A 21,760-nucleotide genomic window follows, 5' to 3' on the forward strand; every position below is an offset into this window, starting at 1 on the left:
ACTTCTCGTTATATATATATCAGTCTCATTTACGTTTAGGTGCCGAGAAAGATCCTATTTGTTACCACAATTTCCCTTAACTGATTATTATTCAATGATTAAGGATAGGCAGGGCCACCAATAATCTAATGTCTATTAACTTGTGTCAATTTCAGACTAAACAGTTAAACAGGAATGAGAAGATATTTCTCGGCGTTGACAGATTTTATTTCTAAAATTATCAACAAAACAGTTTAATGCAACTCACATTTATATTTAAGAAAACTAAATGATATTACACATTCTAGAGTTATGAATCACAGATTAACATTTCTAATTGATTTCTCAAATGTCATGAATCACAAACTCCAAACTGTTAAACTTATGTGAACTTCGTCGCAGAGAGGCCTCTCTGGCTTCGGGCTCAGATAACAGCACACGGCACGAGGTCCGTGTGGTTTGGAACAAAGGCAGTCCGGTTCGGCTTTGTCCAAGAACTTCCACTCAGTCGATGCACCTGGAAGTTGGGGTTTCGCGAATGTAGAGTCTTTTCCAAACAGATTTTCCATTGGTTTGAAGGCTCAAAGGTTGTGCACAAAATCTTCTTTGTAAGCATTGTTCCACCGTAGTTACTTGAAGACGAAGTCTTTGAGGAAAGCAGGGCCCTGTTTGTTCCAAGGGTCAAGTTTCTTAAGACTCAAATAGCTATTTAAGTGACTGACACTTTCGTATTCAGTCGACTTAGTCAATTGTCCAGCTGTAAAACTCCACTGATCAGGTGGGTCTGTGAAGTTATTTATTTAATAAAGTCCTTTAAAATAATTCTTCGCTCAATCTCCTTCTCCCAGTTTAACTCTTCTGTTGCCGGCAAAGACTTGGTTGGTTTCTGATTCCGGTTCTGGCAACAGAGCTACAGGTTGAGCTGTGGCAGCGAGTTTCTGGTTCAGGTGAGAGAGAGAGAGAGAGAAAGACTGTCCGCTGTTCCTTATAGTCTGTCAGATCAGTAGGTGATTGGTCCCTGAGTTCTTGAGATTGGATTTCGGTTTCAGCCCCCAGTGTCCTATTGGAGGGAGGCTTTATTTATGACTGATGTCAATCCATGCCATCTTTTGGAAATGCCGGTTGGCCTGGGTTCGTAGCTCTATGTCGGGATTTCGGCTCTCATCCACTTCAAAGAGTTTTTATCACCTACAGGCCCCTTTCTCCAGACATCTCATAGCAGAATTCCAAACTATTTGGCCTCTTCTCGGTGCCATCCTCCCCAAAACTGTCACTTTGATGCAAACCAGTTCCAAGCTGATGAGCTAAGGAAATCTGATAACTTTGGGGGGGGAGAGGTCTTCTTTAGATCAGTGCTTCAGCTCAGAGCCCAAATGCTCTTATCCAAATACACCCAACATAACGCTACATATGTATGTATGTATGTATATATGTGTAGAAGGAAAATTAGAAATTATTTTCTTACACCTGTTTTTCTCTCTTGTATACTTAAGAAAGATACGGTCAAGCTAGAAGGTCAGCCCAGACGATAGTTTGATTTCTGTTTGTTATTTACGATGAGAACCTTGGAGACATTGTCAAACGGTATGACCTACGTGCCTGTTCCCTAAAACCATGTGTTGACCTATGAACTCTGTTCTATAATGATATATGTTCTGCTTAGTTAGCCTTTAAGATAACATTGTAATGACTTTCTAGCATGTATGGATGTATGTATGTATGTATATATATATATATATATATATATATATATATATATATATATATATATATATATGTATGTATGTATGTCCAATTGCTTTGACAATACAAATGAATTGAATTGAGAGGAAGAGAGAGAGAGAGAGAGAGAGAAAGAGAGAGAGAGAGAGACAGACAGACAGACAGACAGACAGACAGCTCAGTGATGACATCACGAGCCTCTCTCAGCTGACTGCTATGACATCACAGAGCACGTACATTCCATTGCTTGTCGTCTGTCAACCACTCAGTCACTGCTAGCCAGACTGTCCCTAAGACAAAGTGTACAATACTTCAATTATATCTCCTCCAGACAGATAAAGAGTATTAAGAGCTACGATGAAGTTACCCAGGAGACGTAAAAAGCTTGCATCACCTGGTATTTCCTGGAGGTCACCCATCCAAGTACTAACCAGGCCCTGGCCCGTTTAGTTTCCAAGGTCTGACGAGATCGGGCACGTTCAGGACGGTGTGGCCGCAAGCCGAGATGCCTGGCTGCATGATGTCTCTTAAAGGCTGGCGGGTATTGACGGAATTTCCAGCAAAAAATAAAAAATAAAAAAATAAAAAAATGGAGGGAAAAATAACAGTGCAGGAAAGGGTGTTGAAAGTAGCCGGGAACGTGTACAATTCTTCAATTATATCTCCTCCAGACAGAAAGAGAGTATTAAGAGCTACGATGAAGTTACCCAGGAGACGTAAAAAGCTTGCAGCACCTGGTATTTCTAGGAGATCTCCCATCCAAGTACTGACCAGGCCAAGCCCCGTTTAGCTTCCGAGATCTGACGAGACGGGGTGGGTCCAGGACGGTGTAGCCGCAAGCCGAGAGGCCTGGCTGCATGATGTCTCTTAAAGGCTGACGGGTGTTGACGGAACTTCCAGCAAATAAAAAAAGAAAAATGGAGGGAAAAATATCAGTTCAGCAAAGGGTGTTGAAAGTAGCCGGGTACGTGTACATTTCTTCAATTATATCTCCTCCAGACAGAAAGAGAGTATTAAGATCTACGATGATGTTACCCAGGAGACGTATAAAGCTTGCAGTACCTGGTATTTCCAGGAGGTCACCCATCCAAGTACTGACCAGGCCCTGCCCTGTTTAGCTTCCGAGATCTGATGAGATCGGTCGTGTTCAGGACGGCATGGCCGCAAGCCGAGAGGCCTGGCAGCATGATGTCTCTTAAAGGCGGGCGGGTTTTGACGGACCTTCCAGCAAAAAAAAAAAGAAAAAAGAAAAATGGAGGGAAAAATATCAGTGCAGCAAAGGGTGTTGAAAGTTGCCGGGTACGTGTACATTTCTTCAATTGTATCTTCTCCTGACAGAAAGAGAGTATTAAGAGCTACGATGAAGTTACCCAGGAGACGTAAAAAGCTTGCAGTACCTAGTTTTTCCAGGAGGTCACCAATCCAAATACAGACCAGGTCCTGCCATGTTTTGCTTCCTAGATCTGACAAGATCGGGCGCGTTCAGGACGGTGTGGCCGCAAGCCAAAAAGCCTGGCTGCATGATGTCTCTTAAAGGCTGGAGGGTATTGACGGAACTTCCGGCAAAAAAAAAAGAAAAAAGAAAAATGGAGGGAAAAATATCAGTGCAGCAAAGGGTGTTGAAAGTAGCCGGGTACGGGTACAATTCTTCAATTATATCTCCTCCAGACTGAAAGAGAGTATTACGAGCTACGATGAAGTTACCCAAGAGACGTAAAAAGCTTGCAGAACCAGGTATTTCCAGGAGGTCCCACATTCAAGTAATGACCAGGCCCTGGCCCGTTTAGTTTCCAAGGTCTGACGAGATCGGGCGCGTTCAGGACGGTGTGGCCGCAAGCCAAGAGGCCTGGCTGCATGATGTCTCTAAATGGCTGGAGGGTATTGACAGAACTTCCAGCAAAAAAAAATGAAAAAAGAAAAATGTAGGGAAAAATATCAGTGCAGCAAAGGGTGTTAAAAGTAGCCGGGTACGTGTACAATACTTCAATTATATCTCCTCCAGACAGAAAGAGAGTATAAAGAGCTACGATGAAGTTACCCAGGAGACGTAAAAGCTTGCAGCACCAGGTTTTTCTAGGAGGTCTCACATTCAAGTACTGACCAGGTCCTGCCCCGTTTAGCTTCCGAGATCTGATGAGTTCGGGCGCGTTCAGGACAATGTGTCCGCATGCCAAGAGGCCTGGCTGCATGATGTCTCTTAAAGGCTGGAGGGTATTGACGGAACTTCCAGCAAAATAAAAAAGAAAAAAGAAAAATGGAGGGAAAAATACCACTGCAGCAAAGGGTGTTGAAAGTAGTCGGGTACGTGTACAATTCTTCAATTATATCTCCTCCAGACAGAAAAAGAGAATGAAGAGCTATGATAAAGTTACCCAGGAGACGTAAAAAGCTTGCAGCACCAGGTATTTCCACGAGTTCTCACATTCAAGTACTGACCAGGCCCTGCCCCGTTTAGCTTCCGAGATCTGATGAGATCGGGCACATTCAGGACAATGTGTCCGCATGCCAAGAGGCCTGGCTGCATGATGTCTCTTAAAGGCTGGAGGATATTGACGGAACTTCCAGCTAAATAATGAAGAAAAAAGAAAAATGGAGGGAAAAATATCAGTGCAGCAAAGGGTGTTGAAAGTAACCGGGTACGTGTACAATACTTCAATTATATCTCCTCCAGACTGAAAGAGAGTATCAAGAGCTACGATAAAGTTACCCAGCAGACGTAAAAAGCTGGCAGCACCTGGTATTTCCAGGAGTTCTCCCATCCAAGTACTGACCAGGTCCTGCCCCGTTTCGTTTCCGAGATCTGACGAGATCAAGCGCGTTCAGGTCTGTGTGTCCGCAAGCCGAGATGCCTGGTTGCATGATGTCTCTTAAAGGCTGGCGGATATTGATGGAACTTCCAGAAAAAATAAAAAATAAAAATAAAAATGGAGGGAGAAATATCAGTGCAGCAAAGGCTGTTGAAAGTAGCCGGGTACGTGTACAATTCTTCAATAATATCTCCTCCAGACTGAAAGAGAGTATTAAGAGCTACGATGAAGTTACCCAGGAGACGTAAAAAGCTTGCAGCACCAGGTATTTCCAGGAGGTCACCCAACCAAGTACTGGCCAGACCCTGCCCCGTTTAGTTTCCGAGATATGATGAGATCAGGCGCGTTCAGGACGGTGTGGCCGCAAGCCAAGAGACCTGGCTGCATGATGTCTCTTAAAGGCTGGCAAGTATTGACGGAACTTCCAGCAAAAAAAAAAAAAAAAAAAAATAGAAAAAGGGAGGGAAAAATATCAGTGCAGCAAAGGGTGTTGAAAGTAGCCGGGTACATGTACAATTCTTCAATTATATCTCCTCCAGACAGATAGAGAGTATTAAGAGCTACGATAAAGTTACCCAGGAGACGTAAAAGCTTGCAGCACGAGGTATTTCAAGGAGGTCTCACATTCATGTACTGACCAGGTCCTGCCCCGTTTAGCTTCCGAGATCTGACGAGATCGGGCGCGTTCAGGATGGTGTGGCCGCAAGCCGAGATGCCTGGCTGCATGATGTCTCTTAAAGGCTGGCGGGTATTGACGGAACTGCCAGCAAAAAAAAAAAAGAAAAATAGAGGGAAATATACCAGTGCAGCAAAGGGTGTTGAAAGTAGCCGGGTACGTGTACAATTCTTCAATTATATCTCCTGGAGACAGAAAGAGAGTTTTAAGAGCTACGATGAAGTTACCCAGGAGACGTAAAAAGCTTGCAGCACCTGGTATTTCCAGGAGGTCACACTTCCAAGTACTGACCAGGCCCTGCCCCGTTTAGCTTCCGAAACCTGATATGATCGGGCGCGTTCAGGACGGTGTGACTACAAGCCAAGAGGCCTGCCTGCATGATGTCTCTTAAAGGCTGGCGGATATTGACGGAACTTCCAGCAAAAAAATAAAATAAAAAGAAAAATGGAGGGAAAAATATCAGTGCAGCAAAGGGTGTTGAAAGTAGCCTAGTACGTGTACAATTCTTCAATTATATCTCCTGGAGACAGAAAGAGAGTATTAAGAGCTACGATGAAGTTACCCAGGAGACGTAAAAGGCTTGCAGCACCTGGTATTTCTAGGAGGTCTCCCATCCAAGTACTGACCAGGCCCTGCCCCGTTTAGCTTCCGAGATCTGACGAGATCGGGCGCATTCAGGACGGTGTGGCCGCAAGCCGAGAGGCCTGGCTGCATGATGTCTCTTAAAGGTTGGCGGGTATTGACGGAACTTCCAGCAAAAAAAAAAAAAAAAAAGAAAAATGGATGGAAAAATATCAGTGCAGCAAAGGGTGTTGAAAGTAGCCGGGTACGTGTACAATTCTTCAATTATATCTCCTGGAGACAGAAAGAGAGTATTAAGAGCTACGATGAAGTTACCCAGGAGACGTAAAAAGCTTGCAGCACCTGGCATTTCCAGGAGGTCACCCATCCAAGTACTGACCAGGCCCTGCCCCTTTTACCTTCCGAGATATGATGAGATCAGGCGCGTTCAGGACGGTGTGGCCGCAAGCCAAGAGACCTGGCTGCATGATGTCTCTTAAAGGCTGGCAAGTATTGACGGAACTTCCAGCAAAAAAAAAAAAAAAAAAAAATAGAAAAAGGGAGGGAAAAATATCAGTGCAGCAAAGGGTGTTGAAAGTAGCCGGGTACATGTACAATTCTTCAATTATATCTCCTCCAGACAGATAGAGAGTATTAAGAGCTACGATAAAGTTACCCAGGAGACGTAAAAGCTTGCAGCACTAGGTATTTCCAGGCGGTCTCACATTCATGTACTAACCAGGTCCTGCCCCGTTTAGCTTCCGAGATCTGACGAGATCGGGCGTGTTCAGTATGGTGTGGCCGCAAGCCGAGATGCCTGGCTGCATGATGTCTCTTAAAGGATGGCGGGTATTGACGGAATTTCCAGCAAAAATAAAAAATAAAAAAAATAGAAAAATGGAGGGAAAAATATCAGTGCAGCAAAGGGTGTTGGAAGTAGCCGGGTACGTGTACAATTCTTCAATTATATCTCCTCCAGACAGAAAGAGAGAATTAAGAGCTACGATAAAGTTACCCAGGAGACGTAAAACCTTGCAGCACCTGGTATTTCCAGGAGGTCTCCCATCCAAGTACTGACCAGGTCCTGCCCCGTTTAGTTTTCGAGACCTTACGAGATCGGGCGCGTTCAGGACGGTGTGGCCACAAGCCGAGAGGCCTGGCTGCATGATGTCTCTTAAAGGTTGGCGGGTATTGACGGAACTTCCAGCAAAAAAAAAAAAAAAAAGAAAAATGGATGGAAAAATATCAGTGCAGCAAAGGGTGTTGACAGTAGCCGGGTACGTGTACAATTCTTCAATTATATCTCCTCCAGACAGAAATAGAGTATTAAGAGCTACGATGAAGTTACCCAGGAGACGAAAAAGCTTGCAGCACCTGGTATTTCCAGGAGGTCACCCATCCAAGTACTGACGAGGCCCTGCACCGTTTAGCTTCCGAGATCTGATGAGATCGACCGCGTTCAGGACGGTGTGGCCGCAAGCCAAGCAGCCTGGCTGCATGATGTCTCTTAAAGGCTGGCGGGTATTGACGGAATTTCCAGCATAAAAAAAAAAAAAAAAACTAGAAAAATGGAGGGAAAAATATCAGTGCAGGAAAGGGTGTTGAAAGTAGCCGGGTACGTGTACAATTCTTCAATTATATCTCCTCCAGACTGAAAGAGAGTATTAAGAGCTACGATAAAGTTACCCAGGAGACGTAAAAGCTTGCAGCACCAGGTATTTCCAGGAGGTCTCACATTCAAGTACTGACCAGGTCCTGCCCCGTTTAGCTTCCGAGATCTGACGAGATCGGGCGCGTTCAGGATGGTGTGGCAGCAAGCCGAGATGCCTGGCTGCATGATGTCTCTTAAAGGCTGGCGGGTATTGACGGAATTTCCAGAAAAAAAAAAGAAAAAAAAAAAAAAAAGAAAAACGGAGGCAAAAATATCAGTGCAGCAAAGGGTGTTGAAAGTTGCCGGGTACGTGTACAATACTTCAATTATATCTCCTCCAGACAGAAAGAGTGTATTAAGAGCTACGATAAAGTTTCCCAGGAGAAGTAAAAAGCTAGCAGCACCTGGTATTTCCAGGAGGTCTCCCATCTAAGTACTGACCAGGCCCTGCCCCGTTTAGCTTCCGAGATCTGACGAGATCGGGCGCGTTCAGGACGGTGTGGCCGCAAACCTAGAGGCCTGGCTGCATGATGTCTCTAAAAGGCTGGCGGGTATTGACGGAACATCAAAGAAAAAAAAAAAAAAAAAAATAGAAAAATGGAGGGAAAAATATCAGTGCAGCAATGGGTGTTGAAAGTAGCCGGGTACGTGTACAATACTTCAATTATATCTCCTCCAGACAGAAAGAGAGTATTAAGAGCTACGATAAACTTACCCAGCAGACGTAAAAAGCTTGCAGCACCTGGTATTTCCAGGAGGTCTCCCATCCAAGTACTGACCAGGCCCTGCCCCACTCAGTTTCCGAGATCGTACGAGATCGGACGCGTTCAGGACGGTGTGGCCGCAAGCCGAGATGCCTGGCTGCATGATGTCTCTTAAAGGCTGGCGGGTATTGACGGAACTGCCAGCAATAAAAAAAAATAGAAATGGAGGGAGAAATACCAGTGCAGCAAAGGGTGTTGAAAGTAGCCGGGTACGTGTACAATACTTGAATTATATCTCCTCCAGACAGAAAGAGAGTATTAAGAGCTACGATGAAGTTACCCAGGAGACGTAAAAGCTTGCAGCACCAGGTATTTCCAGGAGGTCTCACATTCAAGTACTGACCAGGTCCTGCCCCGTTTAGTTTCCGAGATCTGACGAGATCGGGCGCGTTCAGGATGGTGTGGCCGCAAGCCGAGACGCCTGGCTGCATGATGTCTCTTAAAGGCTGGCGGGTATTGACGGAACTTCCAGCAAAAATAAAAAAAGAAAAAAGAAAAACGGAGGGAAAAAAATCAGTGCCGCAAAGGGTGTTGAAAGTAGCCAGGTACGTGTACAATTCTTCAATTAAATCTCCTCCAGACAGAAAGAGAGTATTAAAAGCTACGAAGAAGTTCCCCAGGTGACGAAAAAAGCTTGCAGCGCCTGGAATTTCCAGAAGGTCTCACATTCAAGTAATGACCAGGCCCTGCCCAGTTTAGCTTCCGAGAGCTGACGAGATGGGGCGCGTTCAGGACGGTGTGGCCGCAAGCCAAGACGCCTGGCTGCATGATGTCTCTTAAAGGTTGGCGGGTATTGACGGAACTTCCAGCAGAAAAAATAAATAATAATAAAATTAATAAAATTGATGGAAAAATATCAGTGCAGCAAAGGGTGTTGACAGTAGCTGGGTACGTGTACAATACTTCAATTATATCTCCTCCAGACAGAAAGAGAGTATTAAGAGCTACGATAAAGTTACCCAGGAGACGTAAAAGCTTGCAGCACCAGGTATTTCCAGGAGGTCTCACATTCAAGTACTGACCAGGTCTTGCCCCGTTTAGCTTCCGAGATCTGATGAGATCGGGCACGTTCAGGACGGTGTGGCCGCAAACCTAGAGGCCTGGCTGCATGATGTCTCTAAAAGGCTGGCGGGTATTGACGGAACATCCAAGAAAAAAAAATAAAAAAAAAATAGAAAAATGGAGGGAAAAATATCAGTGCAGCAATGGGTGTTGAAAGTAGCCGGGTACGTGTAAAATACTTCAATTATATCTCCTCCAGACAGAAAGAGAGTATTAAGAGCTACGATAAACTTACCCAGCAGACGTAAAAAGCTTGCAGCACCTGGTATTTCCAGGAGGTCTCCCATCCAAGTACTGACTAGGTCCTGCCCCGTTTAGCTTCCGAGATCTGACGAGATCGGGCGCGTTCAGGATGGTGTGGCCGCAAGCCGAGACGCCTGGCTGCATGATGTCTCTTAATGGCTGGCGGGTATTGACAGAACTTCCAGCAAAAAAAAAAAAAAAAAAAAGAAAAAGAAAAATGGAGGGAAAAATATCAGTGCAGTAATGGGTTTTGAAAGTAGCCGGGTACGTGTACAATTCTTCAATTATATCTCCTCCAGACAGAAAGAGAGTATTAAGAGCTACGATGAAGTTACCCAGGAGACGTAAAAAGCTTGCAGCACCTGGCATTTCCAGGAGGTCACCCATCCAAGTATTGACCAGGCCCTGCCCCGCTTAAATTCCAAGATCTGATGAGATCGGGGGCGTTCAGGACGGTGTGGCTGCAAGCCAAGAGGCCGGGCTGCATGATGTCTCTTAATGGTTGGCGGGTATTGACGGAACTTCCAGCAAAAAAAAAAAAAAAAAAATGGATGGAAAAATATCAGTGCAGCAAAGGGTGTTGACAGTAGCTGGGTACGTGTACAATACTTCAATTATGTCTCCTCCAGACAGAAAGAGAGTATTAAGAGCTACGATGAAGTTACCCAGGAGACAAAAAAGCTTGCAGCACCAGGTATTTCCAGGAGGTCACCCATCCAAGTACTGACCAGGCCCTGCCCCTTTTACCTTCCGAGATCTTACGAGATCGGGCGCATTCAGGACGGTGTGGCCACAAGCCGAGCGGCCTGGCTGCATGATGTCTCTTAAAGGTTGGCGGATATTGACGAACTTCCAGCAAAAAAAAAAAAGAAAAATGGAGGGAAAAATATCAGTGCAGCAAAGGCTGTTGAAAGTAGCCGTGTACGTGTACAATACTTCAATTATATCTCCTCCAGACAGAAAGAGAGTACTAAGAGCTACGATAAAGTTACCCAGGAGACAAAAAAGCTTGCAGCACCAGGTATTTCCAGGAGGTCACCCATCCAAGTACTGACCAGGCCCTGCCCCTTTTACCTTCCAAGATCTGACGATATCGGGCGCGTTCAGGATGGTGTGGCCGAAAGCCAAGAGGCCCGGCTGCATGATGTCTCTTTAGGCTGGTGGGTATTGACGGAACTTCCAGCAAAAAAAAAAAAAAAAAAAAAAAATGGAGGGAGAAATATCAGTGCAGCAAAGGCTGTTGAAAGTAGCCGGGTACGTGTACAATTCTTCAATAATATCTCCTCCAGACTGAAAGAGAGTATTAAGAGCTACGATGAAGTTACCCAGGAGACGTAAAAAGCTTGCAGCACCAGGTATTTCCAGGAGGTCACCCAACCAAGTACTGGCCAGACCCTGCCCCGTTTAGTTTCCGAGATATGATGAGATCAGGCGCGTTCAGGACGGTGTGGCCGCAAGCCAAGAGACCTGGCTGCATGATGTCTCTTAAAGGCTGGCAAGTATTGACGGAACTTCCAGCAAAAAAAAAAAAAAAAAAAAATAGAAAAAGGGAGGGAAAAATATCAGTGCAGCAAAGGGTGTTGAAAGTAGCCGGGTACATGTACAATTCTTCAATTATATCTCCTCCAGACAGATAGAGTGTATTAAGAGCTACGATAAAGTTACCCAGGAGACGTAAAAGCTTGCAGCACGAGGTATTTCAAGGAGGTCTCACATTCATGTACTGACCAGGTCCTGCCCCGTTTAGCTTCCGAGATCTGACGAGATCGGGCGCGTTCAGGATGGTGTGGCCGCAAGCCGAGATGCCTGGCTGCATGATGTCTCTTAAAGGCTGGCGGGTATTGACGGAACTGCCAGCAAAAAAAAAAAAGAAAAATAGAGGGAAATATACCAGTGCAGCAAAGGGTGTTGAAAGTAGCCGGGTACGTGTACAATTCTTCAATTATATCTCCTGGAGACAGAAAGAGAGTTTTAAGAGCTACGATGAAGTTACCCAGGAGACGTAAAAAGCTTGCAGCACCTGGTATTTCCAGGAGGTCACACTTCCAAGTACTGACCAGGCCCTGCCCCGTTTAGCTTCCGAAATCTGATATGATCGGGCGCGTTCAGGACGGTGTGACTACAAGCCAAGAGGCCTGCCTGCATGATGTCTCTTAAAGGCTGGCGGATATTGACGGAACTTCCAGCAAAAAAATAAAATAAAAAGAAAAATGGAGGGAAAAATATCAGTGCAGCAAAGGGTGTTGAAAGTAGCCTAGTACGTGTACAATTCTTCAATTATATCTCCTGGAGACAGAAAGAGAGTATTAAGAGCTACGATGAAGTTACCCAGGAGACGTAAAAGGCTTGCAGCACCTGGTATTTCTAGGAGGTCTCCCATTCAAGTACTGACCAGGCCCTGCCCCGTTTAGCTTCCGAGATCTGACGAGATCGGGCGCATTCAGGACGGTGTGGCCGCAAGCCGAGAGGTTTGGCTGCATGATGTCTCTTAAAGGTTGGCGGGTATTGACGGAACTTCCAGCAAAAAAAAAAAAAAAAAAAGAAAAATGGAGGGAGAAATATCAGTGCAGCAAAGGCTGTTGAAAGTAGCCGGGTACGTGTACAATTCTTCAATAATATCTCCTCCAGACTGAAAGAGAGTATTAAGAGCTACGATGAAGTTACCCAGGAGACGTAAAAAGCTTGCAGCACCTGGTATTTCCAGGAGGTCACCCATCCAAGTACTGACCAGGCCCTGCCCCTTTTACCTTCCGAGATATGATGAGATCAGGTGCGTTCAGGACGGTGTGGCCGCAAGCCAAGAGGCCTGGCTGCATGATGTCTCTTAAAGGATGGCGGGTATTGACGGAATTTCCAGCAAAAAAAAAAAAAAAAAAAATAGAAAAATGGAGGGAAAAATATCAGTGCAGCAAAGGGTGTTGGAAGTAGCCGGGTACGTGTACAATTCTTCAATTATATCTCCTGCAGACAGAAAGAGAGAATTAAGAGCTACGATAAAGTTACCCAGGAGACGTAAAACCTTGCAGCACCTGGTATTTCCAGGAGGTCTCCCATCCAAGTACTGACCAGGTCCTGCCCCGTTTAGTTTTCGAGATCTTACGAGATCGGGCGCGTTCAGGACGGTGTGGCCACAAGCCGAGAGGCCTGGCTGCATGATGTCTCTTAAAGGTTGGCGGGTATTGACGGAACTTCCAGCAAAAAAAAAAAAAAAATAGAAAAATGGAGGGAAAAATATCAGTGCAGGAAAGGGTGTTGAAAGTAGCCGGGTACGTGTACAATTCTTCAATTATATCTCCTGGAGACAGAAAGAGAGTATTAAGAGCTACGATGAAGTTACCCAGGAGACGTAAAAAGCTTGCAGCACCTGGCATTTCCTGGAGGTCACCCATCCAAGTACAGACCAGGTCCTGCCCCGTTTAGTTTTCGAGATCTTACGAGATCGGGCGCGTTCAGGACGGTGTGGCCACAAGCCGAGAGGCCTGGCTGCATGATGTCTCTTAAAGGTTGGCGGGTATTGACGGAACTTCCAGCAAAAAAAAAAAAAAAATAGAAAAATGGAGGGAGAAATACCAGTGCAGCAAAGGGTGTTGAAAGTAGCCGGGTACGTGTAAAATTCTTCAATTATATCTCCTGCAGACAGAAAGAGAGAATTAAGAGCTACGATAAAGTTACCCAGGAGACGTAAAAAGCTTGCAGCACCTGGCATTTCCTGGAGGTCACCCATCCAAGTACAGACCAGGCCCTGCCCCGTTTAAATTCCAAGATCTGATGAGATCGGGGGCGTTCAGGACGGTGTGGCTGCAAGCCAAGAGGCCGGGCTGCATGATGTCTCTTAATGATTGGCGGGTTTTGACGGAACATCCAGCAAAAAAAAAAAAGAGAAATGGAGGGAGAAATACCAGTGCAGCAAAGGGTGTTGAAAGTAGCCGGGTACGTGTACAATTCTTCAATTATATCTCCTGGAGACAGAAAGAGAGTATTAAGAGCTACGATGAAGTTACCCAGGAGACGTAAAAAGCTTGCAGCACCTGGTATTTCTAGGAGGTCTACCATCCAAGTACTGACCAGGCCCTGCCCCGTTTAGCTTCCGAGATCTGACGAGATCGGGCGCATTCAGGACGGTGTGGCCACAAGCCGAAAGGCCTGGCTGCATGATGTCTCTTAAAGGTTGGCGGGTATTGACGGAACTTCCAGCAAAAAAAAAAAAAAAAAAAGAAAAATGGATGGAAAAATATCAGTGCAGCAAAGGGTGTTGACAGTAGCTGGATACGTGTACAATACTTCAATTATATCTCCTCCAGACAGAGAGAGAGTATTAAGAGCTACGATAAAGTTACCCAGGAGACGTAAAAGCTTGCAGCACTAGGTATTTCCAGGAGGTCTCACTTTCATGTACTGACCAGGTCCTGCCGCGTTTAGCTTCCGAGATCTGACGAGATCGGGCGCGTTCAGGATGGTGTGGCCGCAAGCCGAGATGCCTGGCTGCATGATGTCTCTTAAAGGCTGGCGGGTATTGACGGAACTGCCAGCAAAAAAAAAAGAAAAAAAATAGAAAAATGGAGGGAAAAATATCAGTGCAGGAAAGGGTGTTGAAAGTAGCCGGGTACGTGTACAATTCTTCAATTATATCTCCTGGAGACAGAAAGAGAGTATTAAGAGCTACGATAAAGTTACCCAGGAGACGTAAATGCTTGCAGCACCAGGTATTTCCAGGTGGTCTCCCATCCAAGTACTGACCAGGTCCTGCCCCGTTTAGCTTCCGAGATCTGACGAGATCTTGCGTCTTCAGGACGGTGTGGCCGCAAGCCGAGATGCCTGGCTGCATGATGTCTCTTAAAGGTTGGCGGGTATTGACGGAACTTCCAGCAAAAAAAAAAAGAAAAAAGAGAAATGGAGGGAAAAATATCAGTGCAGCAAAGGGTTTTGAAAGTAGCCGGGTACGTGTACAATTCTTCAATAATATCTCCTACAGACTTAAAGAGAGTATTAAGAGCTATGATGAAGTTACCCAGGAGACGTAAAAAGCTTGCAGCACCTGGTATTTCTAGGAGGTCTCCCATCCAAGTACTGACCAGGCCCTGCCCCGTTAGCTTCCGAGATCTGACGAGATCGGGCGCGTTCAGGATGGTGTGGCCGCAAGCCGAGATGCCTGGCTGCATGACGTCTCTTAAAGGCTGGCGGGTATTGACGGAACTGCCAGCAAAAAAAAAAAAGAAAAATAGAGGGAAATATACCAGTGCAGCAAAGGGTGTTGAAAGTAGCCGGGTACGTGTACAATTCTTCAATTATATCTCCTGGAGACAGAAAGAGAGTATTAAGAGCTACGATGAAGTTACCCAGGAGACGTAAAAAGCTTGCAGCACCTGGTATTTCTAGGAGGTCTCCCATCCAAGTACTGACCAGGCCCTGCCCCGTTTAGCTTCCGAGATCTGACGAGATCGGGCGCATTCAGGACGGTGTGGCCACAAGCCGAAAGGCCTGGCTGCATGATGTCTCTTAAAGGTTGGCGGATATTGACGGAACTTCCAGCAAAAAAAAAAAAGAAAAAAAGAAAAAAGAAAAATGGATGGAAAAATATCAGTGCAGCAAAGGGTGTTGACAGTAGCTGGATATGTGTACAATACTTCAATTATATCTCCTCCAGACAGAGAGAGAGTATTAAGAGCTACGATAAAGTTACCCAGGAGACGTAAAAGCTTGCAGCACTAGGTATTTCCAGGAGGTCTCACTTTCATGTACCGACCAGGTCCTGCCGCGTTTAGCTTCCGAGATCTGACGAGATCGGGCGCGTTCAGGATGGTGTGGCCGCAAGCCGAGATGCCTGGCTGCATGATGTCTCTTAAAGGCTGGCGGGTATTTACGGAACTGCCAGCAAAAAAAAAAAGAAAAATAGAGGGAAATATACCAGTGCAGCAACGGGTGTTGAAAGTAGCCGGGTACGTGTACAATTCTTCAATTATATCTCCTGGAGACAGAAAGAGAGTATTAAGAGCTACGATGAAGTTACCCAGGAGACGTAAAAAGCTTGCAGCACCTGGTATTTCTAGGAGGTCTCCCATCTAAGTACTGACCAGGCCCTGCCCCGTTTAGCTTCCGACATCTGACGAGATCGGGCGCATTCAGGACGGTGTGGCCACAAGCCGAAAGGCCTGGCTGCATGATGTCTCTTAAAGGTTGGCGGGTATTGACGGAACTTCCAGCAAAAAAAAAAAGAAAAAAGAAAAATGGATGGAAAAATATCAGTGCAGCAAAGGGTGTTGACAGTAGCTGGATACGTGTACAATACTTCAATTATATCTCCTCCAGACAGAGAGAGAGTATTAAGAGCTACGATAAAGTTACCCAGGAGACGTAAAAGCTTGCAGAACTAGGTATTTCCAGGAGTTCTCCCATCCAAGTACTGACGAGGCCCTGCCCTGTTTAGCTTCCGAGATCTGACGAGATCGGGCGTGTTCAGGACGGTGTGGCCACAAGCCAAGAGGCCGGGCTGCATGATGTCTGTTAAAGGCTGGCGGGTATTGACAGAACTTCCAGCAAAAAATAAAAAATAAATAAATAGAAAAATGGAGGGAAAAATATCAGTGCAGGACAGGGTGTTGAAAGTAGCCGGGTACATGTACAATTCTTCAATTATATCTCCTCCAGACTGAATGAGAGTATTAAGAGCTACGCTGAAGTTACCCAGGAGATGTAAAAAGCTTTCAGCACCTGGTATTTCCAGGAGGTCACCCATCCAATTACTGACCAGGCCCTGCCCAGTTTTTCTTCCGAGATCTGACGAGATCTTGCGTCTTCAGGACGGTGTGGCCACAAGCCGAAAGGCCTGGCTGCATGATGTCTCTTAAAGGTTGGTGGGTATTGACGGAACTTCCAGCAAAAAAAAAAAAAAAAGAAAAATGGATGGAAAAATATCAGTGCAGCAAAGGGTGTTGACAGTAGCTGGGTACGTGTACAATTCTTCAATTATATCTCCTCCAGACAGAAAGAGAGAATTAAGAGCTAGGATAAAGTTACCCAGGAGACGTAAAAGCTTTCAGCACCAGGTATTTCCAGGAGGTCTCCCATCCAAGTACTGACCAGGTCCTGCCCCGTTTAGCTTCCGAGATCTTACGAGATCGGGCACGTTCAGGACGGTGTGGCCGCAAGCCGAGAGGCCTGGCTGCATGATGTCTCTTAAAGGTTGGCGGGTATTGACGGAACTTCCAGCAAAAAAAAAAAATTTAAAAAGAAAAAAGAAAAATGGATGGAAAAATATCAGTGCAGCAAAGGGTGTTGACAGTAGCTGGATACGTGTACAATACTTCAATTATATCTCCTCCAGACAGAGAGAGAGTATTAAGAGCTACGATAAAGTTACCCAGGAGACGTAAAAGCTTGCAGCACTAGGTATTTCCAGGAGGTCTCACATTCATGTACTGACCAGGTCCTGCCCCGTTTAGCTTCCGAGATCTGACGAGATCGGGCGCGTTCCGGATGGTGTGGCCGCAAGCCGAGATGCCTGGCTGCATGATGTCGCTTAAAGGTTGGCGGGTATTGACGGAACTTCCAGCAAAAAAAAAAAAAAAAGAAAAATGGATGGAAAAATATCAGTGCAGCAAAGGGTGTTGACAGTAGCTGGGTACGTGTACAATACTTCAATTATATCTCCTCCAGACAGATAGAGAGTATTAAGAGCTACGATAAAGTTACCGAGGAGACGTAAAAGCTAGCAGCACCAGGTATTTCCAGGAGGTCTCACATTCATGTACTGACCAGGTCCTGCCCCGTTTAGCTTCTGAGGTCTGACAGGATCGGGCGCGTTCAGGATGGTGTGGCCGCAAGCCGAGATGCCTGGCTGCATGATGTCTCTTAAAGGCTGGCGGGTATTGACGGAACTGCCAGCAAAAAAAAAAGAAAAATAGAGGGAAATATACCAGTGCAGCAAAGGGTGTTGAAAGTAGCCGGGTACGTGTACAATTCTTCAATTATATCTCCTGGAGACAGAAAGAGAGTATTAAGAGCTACGATGAAGTTACCCAGGAGACGTAAAAAGCTTGCAGCACCTGGTATTTCTAGGAGGTCTCCCATCAATGTACTGACCAGGCCCTGCCCCGTTTAGCTTCCGAGATCTGACGAGATCGGGCGCATTCAGGACAGTGTGGCCACAAGCCGAAAGGCCTGGCTGCATGATGTCTCTTAAAGGTTGGCGGGTATTGACGGAACTTCCAGCAAAAAAGAAAAAAAAAAAAAAATGGAAAACGGAGGGAAAAATATCAGTGCAGCAGAGGCTGTTGAAAGTAGCCGGGTACGTGTACAATACTTCAATTATATCTCCTCCAGACAGATAGAGAGTATTAAGAGCTACGATGAAGTTACCCAGGAGACGTAAAATGCTTGCAGCACCTGGTATTTCTAGGAGGTCTCCCATCCAAGTACTGACCAGGCCCTGCCCCGTTTAGCTTCCGAGATCTGATGAGATCGGGCGCATTCAGGACGGTGTGGCCGCAAGCCGAGAGGCCTGGCTGCATGATGTCTCTTAAAGGCTGGCGGATATTGACGGAACTTCCAGCAAAAAAAAAAAAATGGAGGGAAACATATCAGTGCAGCAAAGGGTGTTGTATGTAGCCGGGTACGTGTACAATACTTCAATTATATCTCCTCCAGACAGATAGAGAGAATGAAGAGCTACGATAAAGTTACCCAGGAGACGTTAAAAGCTTGCAGCACAAGGTATTTCCAGGAGTTCTCACATTCAAGTACTGACCAGGCCCTGGCCCGTTTAGCTTCCGAGATCTGATGAGATCGGGTGCGTTCAGGACAATGTGTCCGCAAGTCAAGAGGCATGGCTGCATAATGTCTTTTAAAGGCTGGACGGTATTGACGGAACTTCCAGCAAAAAAAAAAGAAAAAAGAAAAATGAAGGGAAAAATATCAGTGCAGCAAAGGGTGTTGAAAGTAGCCGGCTACGTGTACAATTCTTCAATTACATCTCTTCCAGACAGAAAGAGAGTATTAAGAGCTATGGTGAAGTTACTCAGGAGACGTAAGATGCTTGCAGCACCTTTTATTTCCAGCAGGTCTCCCATGCAAGTACTGAACAGGCCCTGCCCCGTTCAGCTTCCGAGGTCTGACGAGATTGGGGGTGTTCAGGGTGGTGTGGCCGCAAGCCGAGAGGCCTGGCTGCATGATGTGTCTTAATGGTTGGCAGGTATTGACGGAACTTCCAGCAAAAAAAAAAAAAAAAAGAAAAATGGAGGGAAAAATATCAGTGCAGCAATGGGTGTTGAAAGTAGCCGGGTACGTGTACAATACTTCAATTATATCTCCTCCAGACAGAAAGAGAGTATTAAGAGCTACGATAAACTTACCCAGCAGATGTAAAAAGCTTGCAGCACCTGGTATTTCCAGGAGGTCTCCCATCCAAGTACTGACCAGGCCCTGCCCCGTTTAGCTTCCGAGATCTGACGAGATCGGGCGCGTTCAGGATGGTGTGGCCGCAAGCCAAGACGCCTGGCTGCATGATGTCTCTTAAAGGCTGGCGGGTATTGACGGAACTGCCAGCAAAAAAAAAAAAAAAAATAGAGGGAAAAATACCAGTGCAGCAAAGGCTGATGAAAGTAGCCGGGTACGTGTACAATTCCTCAATTATAACACCTCCAGACAGATAGAGAGTATTAAGAGCTACGATGAAGTTTCCCAGGAGACGTAAAAAGCTTGCAGCACCAGGTATTTCCTGGAGGTCTCCCATCCAAGTACTGACGAGGCCCTGCCCCGTTTAAATTCCGAGATCTGACGAGATCGGGCGCGTTCAGGACGGTGTGGCTGCAAGCCAAGAGGCCGGGCTGCATGATGTCTCTTAAAGGTTGGCGGGTTTTGACGGAACATCCAGCAAAAAAAAAAAAGAAAAATGGAGGGAAAAATATCAGTGCAGCAAAGGCTGTTGAAAGTAGCCATGTACGTGTACAATACTTCAATTATATCTCCTCCAGACAGAAAGAGAGTACTAAGAGCTGCGATGAAGATACCCAGGAGACGTAAAAAGCTTGCAGCACCTGGTATTTCCAGGAGGTCTCCCATCTAAGTACTGACCAGGCCCTGCCCCGTTTAGCTTCAGAGATCTGACGATATCGTGCGCGTTCAGGACGGTGTGGCCAAAAGCCAAGAGGGCCGGCTGCATGATGTCTCTGTAGGCTGGTGGGTATTGACGGAACTTCCAGCAAAAAAAAAAAAAAAAAAAAGAAAAATGGAGGGAATAATATCAGTGCAGCAAAGGCTGTTGAAAGTAGCAGGGTACGTGTACAATTCTTCAATAATATCTCCTCCAGACTGAAAGAGAGTATTAAGAGCTGCGATGAAGTTACCCAGGAGACGTTAAAAGCTTGCAGCACCTGGTATTTCCAGGAGGTCACCCATCCAAGTACTGACCAGACCCTGCCCCGTTTAGCTTCCGAGATATGATGAGATCAGGCGCGTTCAGGACGGTGTGGCCACAAGCCAAGAGACCTGGCTGCATGATGTCTCTTAAAGGCTGGCAAGTATTGACGGAACTTCCAGCAAAAAAAAAAATAGAAAAAGGGAGGGAAAAATATCAGTGCAGCAAAGGGTGTTGAAAGTAGCCGGGTACATGTACAATTCTTCAATTATATCTCCTTTAGACAGAAAGAGAGTATTAAGAGCTACGATGAAGTTACCCAGGAGACGTAAAAAGCTTGCAGCACCTGGTATTTCTAGGAGGTCTCCCATCCAAGTACTGACCAGGCCCTGCCCCGTTTAGCTTCCGAGATCTGACGAGATCGGGCGCGTTCAGGATGGTGTGGCCGCAAGCCGAGATGCCTGGCTGCATGATGTCTCTTAAAGGCTGGCGGGTATTGACGGAACAGCCAGCAAAAAAAAAAAAGAAAAATAGAGGGAAAAATACCAGTGCAGCAAAGGGTGTTGAAAGTAGCCGGGTACGTGTACAATTCTTCAATTATATCTTCTCCAGACAGAAAGAGAGTATTAAGAGCTACGGTGAAGTTCCCCAGGAGACGTAAAAAGCTTGCAGCACCTGGTATTTCCAGGAGGTCTCACATTTAAGTACTGACCAGGTCCTACCCCGTTTAGCTTCCGAGATCTGACAAGATCGGGCGCGTTCAGGACGGTGTGGCCGCAAGCCGAGATGTCTGGCTGCATGATGTCTCTTAAAGGCTAGCGGGTATTGACGGAATTTCCACCAAAAAAAAAAAAAAAAAAAAAGAAAAATGGAGGGAAATATACCAGTGCAGCAAAGGGTGTTGAAAGTAGCCGGGTACGTGTACAATTCTTCAATTATATCTCCTGGAGACAGAAAGAGAGTTTTAAGAGCTACGATGAAGTTACCCAGGAGACGTAAAAAGCTTGCAGCACCTGGTATTTCCAGGAGGTCACCCATCCAATTACTGACCAGGCCCTGCCCAGTTTTTATTCCGAGATCTGACGAAATCTTGCGTCTTCAGGACGGTGTGGCCTCAAGCCAAGAGGCCTGGCTGCATGATGTCTCTTAAAGGCTGGAGGGTATTGATGGAACTTCCAGCAAAAAACAAAAGAAAAAAGAAAAATGGAGGGAAAAATATCAGTGCAGCAAAGCGTGTTGAAGGTAGCCGGGTACGTGTACAATCCTTCAATTATATCTCCTCCAGACAGATAGAGAGTATTAAGAGCTACGATAAAGTTACCCAGGAGACGTAAAAGCTTGCAGCACCAGGTATTTCCAGGAGGTCTCACATTCAAGTACTGACCAGGTCCTGCCCCGTTTAGCTTCCGAGATCTGACGAGATCGGGCTCGTTCAGGACTTTGTGTCCGCAAGCCGAGAGGCCTGGCTGCATGATGTCTCTTAAAGGTTGGCGGGTATTGACGGAACTTCCAGCAAAAAAAAAAAAAAGAAAAATGGATGGAAAAATATCAGTGCAGCAAAGGGTGTTGAAAGTAGCCGGGTACATGTACAATTCTTCAATTATATCTCCTGCAGACTGAAAGAGAGTATTAAGAGCTACGATGAAGTTACCCAGGAGACGTAAAAAGCTTGCAGCACCTGGTATTTCTAGGAGGTCTCCCATCAAAGTACTGACCAGGCCCTGCCCCGTTTAGCTTCCGAGATCAGACGAGATCGGGCGCATTCAGGACAGTGTGGCCACAAGCCGAGAAGCCTGGCTGCATGATGTCTCTTAAAGGTTGGCGGGTATTGACGGTAATTCCAGCAAAAAAAAAAAAAAAAAAAAAAAAAAAGAAAAATGGATGGAATAATATCAGTGCAGCAAAGGGTGTTGACAGTAGCTGGGTACGTGTACAATACTTCAA

The 21,760-nt window shown here is 45.8% G+C and overlaps 11 non-coding genes and 47 pseudogenes across 11 annotated transcripts; all 58 read right to left on the minus strand.

Moving 5' to 3' along the window:
* Nucleotides 1-2,083: 2,083 nt before the first annotated feature.
* On the minus strand, nt 2,084-2,202 carry LOC136729589 (uncharacterized; annotated as a pseudogene).
* A 221-nt stretch (nt 2,203-2,423) lies between these two features.
* On the minus strand, nt 2,424-2,542 carry LOC136729087 (uncharacterized; annotated as a pseudogene).
* Nucleotides 2,543-2,751: 209 nt separating this feature from the next.
* On the minus strand, nt 2,752-2,870 carry LOC136729286 (5S ribosomal RNA). The gene has a single exon (XR_010808897.1). It is a non-coding gene; the product is annotated as a 5S ribosomal RNA (ribosomal RNA).
* Nucleotides 2,871-3,086: 216 nt separating this feature from the next.
* On the minus strand, nt 3,087-3,205 carry LOC136729208 (uncharacterized; annotated as a pseudogene).
* Nucleotides 3,206-3,420: 215 nt separating this feature from the next.
* Nucleotides 3,421-3,539, minus strand: LOC136729188 (uncharacterized; annotated as a pseudogene).
* Nucleotides 3,540-3,753: 214 nt separating this feature from the next.
* On the minus strand, nt 3,754-3,872 carry LOC136729170 (uncharacterized; annotated as a pseudogene).
* Nucleotides 3,873-4,088: 216 nt separating this feature from the next.
* Nucleotides 4,089-4,207, minus strand: LOC136728927 (uncharacterized; annotated as a pseudogene).
* Nucleotides 4,208-4,758: 551 nt separating this feature from the next.
* LOC136728874 (uncharacterized) lies at nt 4,759-4,877 on the minus strand (annotated as a pseudogene).
* A 220-nt stretch (nt 4,878-5,097) lies between these two features.
* On the minus strand, nt 5,098-5,216 carry LOC136729044 (uncharacterized; annotated as a pseudogene).
* Nucleotides 5,217-5,426: 210 nt separating this feature from the next.
* On the minus strand, nt 5,427-5,545 carry LOC136729032 (uncharacterized; annotated as a pseudogene).
* Nucleotides 5,546-5,761: 216 nt separating this feature from the next.
* LOC136729371 (5S ribosomal RNA) lies at nt 5,762-5,880 on the minus strand. The gene has a single exon (XR_010808974.1). It is a non-coding gene; the product is annotated as a 5S ribosomal RNA (ribosomal RNA).
* Nucleotides 5,881-6,096: 216 nt separating this feature from the next.
* On the minus strand, nt 6,097-6,215 carry LOC136728809 (uncharacterized; annotated as a pseudogene).
* Nucleotides 6,216-6,435: 220 nt separating this feature from the next.
* On the minus strand, nt 6,436-6,554 carry LOC136729036 (uncharacterized; annotated as a pseudogene).
* Nucleotides 6,555-6,774: 220 nt separating this feature from the next.
* Nucleotides 6,775-6,893, minus strand: LOC136728977 (uncharacterized; annotated as a pseudogene).
* Nucleotides 6,894-7,107: 214 nt separating this feature from the next.
* On the minus strand, nt 7,108-7,226 carry LOC136729748 (uncharacterized; annotated as a pseudogene).
* Nucleotides 7,227-7,445: 219 nt separating this feature from the next.
* Nucleotides 7,446-7,564, minus strand: LOC136729629 (uncharacterized; annotated as a pseudogene).
* Nucleotides 7,565-7,788: 224 nt separating this feature from the next.
* Nucleotides 7,789-7,907, minus strand: LOC136729322 (5S ribosomal RNA). Its single transcript, XR_010808930.1, has one exon. It is a non-coding gene; the product is annotated as a 5S ribosomal RNA (ribosomal RNA).
* Nucleotides 7,908-8,126: 219 nt separating this feature from the next.
* On the minus strand, nt 8,127-8,245 carry LOC136729732 (uncharacterized; annotated as a pseudogene).
* A 209-nt stretch (nt 8,246-8,454) lies between these two features.
* On the minus strand, nt 8,455-8,573 carry LOC136729690 (uncharacterized; annotated as a pseudogene).
* Nucleotides 8,574-8,791: 218 nt separating this feature from the next.
* On the minus strand, nt 8,792-8,910 carry LOC136729203 (uncharacterized; annotated as a pseudogene).
* Nucleotides 8,911-9,133: 223 nt separating this feature from the next.
* LOC136728835 (uncharacterized) lies at nt 9,134-9,252 on the minus strand (annotated as a pseudogene).
* A 220-nt stretch (nt 9,253-9,472) lies between these two features.
* LOC136729335 (5S ribosomal RNA) lies at nt 9,473-9,591 on the minus strand. Its single transcript, XR_010808942.1, has one exon. It is a non-coding gene; the product is annotated as a 5S ribosomal RNA (ribosomal RNA).
* A 224-nt stretch (nt 9,592-9,815) lies between these two features.
* LOC136729534 (uncharacterized) lies at nt 9,816-9,934 on the minus strand (annotated as a pseudogene).
* Nucleotides 9,935-10,144: 210 nt separating this feature from the next.
* Nucleotides 10,145-10,263, minus strand: LOC136729461 (uncharacterized; annotated as a pseudogene).
* A 208-nt stretch (nt 10,264-10,471) lies between these two features.
* Nucleotides 10,472-10,590, minus strand: LOC136729043 (uncharacterized; annotated as a pseudogene).
* Nucleotides 10,591-10,805: 215 nt separating this feature from the next.
* On the minus strand, nt 10,806-10,924 carry LOC136728875 (uncharacterized; annotated as a pseudogene).
* A 220-nt stretch (nt 10,925-11,144) lies between these two features.
* On the minus strand, nt 11,145-11,263 carry LOC136729045 (uncharacterized; annotated as a pseudogene).
* A 210-nt stretch (nt 11,264-11,473) lies between these two features.
* On the minus strand, nt 11,474-11,592 carry LOC136728921 (uncharacterized; annotated as a pseudogene).
* Nucleotides 11,593-11,808: 216 nt separating this feature from the next.
* LOC136728930 (5S ribosomal RNA) lies at nt 11,809-11,927 on the minus strand. Its single transcript, XR_010808829.1, has one exon. It is a non-coding gene; the product is annotated as a 5S ribosomal RNA (ribosomal RNA).
* A 217-nt stretch (nt 11,928-12,144) lies between these two features.
* Nucleotides 12,145-12,263, minus strand: LOC136729612 (uncharacterized; annotated as a pseudogene).
* A 219-nt stretch (nt 12,264-12,482) lies between these two features.
* LOC136728858 (uncharacterized) lies at nt 12,483-12,601 on the minus strand (annotated as a pseudogene).
* Nucleotides 12,602-12,817: 216 nt separating this feature from the next.
* Nucleotides 12,818-12,936, minus strand: LOC136728931 (uncharacterized; annotated as a pseudogene).
* Nucleotides 12,937-13,152: 216 nt separating this feature from the next.
* LOC136729645 (uncharacterized) lies at nt 13,153-13,271 on the minus strand (annotated as a pseudogene).
* Nucleotides 13,272-13,481: 210 nt separating this feature from the next.
* On the minus strand, nt 13,482-13,600 carry LOC136729357 (5S ribosomal RNA). Its single transcript, XR_010808962.1, has one exon. It is a non-coding gene; the product is annotated as a 5S ribosomal RNA (ribosomal RNA).
* A 216-nt stretch (nt 13,601-13,816) lies between these two features.
* Nucleotides 13,817-13,935, minus strand: LOC136729130 (uncharacterized; annotated as a pseudogene).
* Nucleotides 13,936-14,153: 218 nt separating this feature from the next.
* LOC136729682 (uncharacterized) lies at nt 14,154-14,272 on the minus strand (annotated as a pseudogene).
* A 216-nt stretch (nt 14,273-14,488) lies between these two features.
* LOC136729433 (uncharacterized) lies at nt 14,489-14,606 on the minus strand (annotated as a pseudogene).
* A 210-nt stretch (nt 14,607-14,816) lies between these two features.
* Nucleotides 14,817-14,935, minus strand: LOC136729211 (5S ribosomal RNA). The gene has a single exon (XR_010808854.1). It is a non-coding gene; the product is annotated as a 5S ribosomal RNA (ribosomal RNA).
* Nucleotides 14,936-15,159: 224 nt separating this feature from the next.
* On the minus strand, nt 15,160-15,278 carry LOC136729168 (uncharacterized; annotated as a pseudogene).
* A 209-nt stretch (nt 15,279-15,487) lies between these two features.
* Nucleotides 15,488-15,606, minus strand: LOC136729510 (uncharacterized; annotated as a pseudogene).
* Nucleotides 15,607-15,821: 215 nt separating this feature from the next.
* On the minus strand, nt 15,822-15,940 carry LOC136729067 (uncharacterized; annotated as a pseudogene).
* A 221-nt stretch (nt 15,941-16,161) lies between these two features.
* Nucleotides 16,162-16,280, minus strand: LOC136729112 (uncharacterized; annotated as a pseudogene).
* Nucleotides 16,281-16,493: 213 nt separating this feature from the next.
* LOC136729625 (uncharacterized) lies at nt 16,494-16,612 on the minus strand (annotated as a pseudogene).
* A 224-nt stretch (nt 16,613-16,836) lies between these two features.
* Nucleotides 16,837-16,955, minus strand: LOC136728992 (uncharacterized; annotated as a pseudogene).
* Nucleotides 16,956-17,168: 213 nt separating this feature from the next.
* Nucleotides 17,169-17,287, minus strand: LOC136729119 (uncharacterized; annotated as a pseudogene).
* Nucleotides 17,288-17,495: 208 nt separating this feature from the next.
* LOC136729527 (uncharacterized) lies at nt 17,496-17,614 on the minus strand (annotated as a pseudogene).
* Nucleotides 17,615-17,835: 221 nt separating this feature from the next.
* LOC136729384 (5S ribosomal RNA) lies at nt 17,836-17,954 on the minus strand. Its single transcript, XR_010808985.1, has one exon. It is a non-coding gene; the product is annotated as a 5S ribosomal RNA (ribosomal RNA).
* Nucleotides 17,955-18,159: 205 nt separating this feature from the next.
* LOC136728996 (uncharacterized) lies at nt 18,160-18,278 on the minus strand (annotated as a pseudogene).
* Nucleotides 18,279-18,493: 215 nt separating this feature from the next.
* Nucleotides 18,494-18,612, minus strand: LOC136729086 (uncharacterized; annotated as a pseudogene).
* A 215-nt stretch (nt 18,613-18,827) lies between these two features.
* LOC136729591 (5S ribosomal RNA) lies at nt 18,828-18,946 on the minus strand. The gene has a single exon (XR_010809042.1). It is a non-coding gene; the product is annotated as a 5S ribosomal RNA (ribosomal RNA).
* A 209-nt stretch (nt 18,947-19,155) lies between these two features.
* Nucleotides 19,156-19,274, minus strand: LOC136729656 (uncharacterized; annotated as a pseudogene).
* Nucleotides 19,275-19,484: 210 nt separating this feature from the next.
* LOC136729115 (uncharacterized) lies at nt 19,485-19,603 on the minus strand (annotated as a pseudogene).
* A 217-nt stretch (nt 19,604-19,820) lies between these two features.
* On the minus strand, nt 19,821-19,939 carry LOC136729604 (uncharacterized; annotated as a pseudogene).
* Nucleotides 19,940-20,150: 211 nt separating this feature from the next.
* Nucleotides 20,151-20,269, minus strand: LOC136729666 (5S ribosomal RNA). Its single transcript, XR_010809049.1, has one exon. It is a non-coding gene; the product is annotated as a 5S ribosomal RNA (ribosomal RNA).
* Nucleotides 20,270-20,479: 210 nt separating this feature from the next.
* LOC136729687 (uncharacterized) lies at nt 20,480-20,598 on the minus strand (annotated as a pseudogene).
* A 219-nt stretch (nt 20,599-20,817) lies between these two features.
* LOC136729217 (uncharacterized) lies at nt 20,818-20,936 on the minus strand (annotated as a pseudogene).
* A 215-nt stretch (nt 20,937-21,151) lies between these two features.
* Nucleotides 21,152-21,270, minus strand: LOC136729222 (uncharacterized; annotated as a pseudogene).
* A 212-nt stretch (nt 21,271-21,482) lies between these two features.
* LOC136729387 (5S ribosomal RNA) lies at nt 21,483-21,601 on the minus strand. Its single transcript, XR_010808988.1, has one exon. It is a non-coding gene; the product is annotated as a 5S ribosomal RNA (ribosomal RNA).
* Nucleotides 21,602-21,760: the final 159 nt, after the last annotated feature.

This window comes from Amia ocellicauda, unplaced genomic scaffold (assembly GCF_036373705.1).
Source record: "Amia ocellicauda isolate fAmiCal2 unplaced genomic scaffold, fAmiCal2.hap1 HAP1_SCAFFOLD_30, whole genome shotgun sequence".
Classification (NCBI taxonomy): Eukaryota; Metazoa; Chordata; class Actinopteri; order Amiiformes; family Amiidae; genus Amia; species Amia ocellicauda.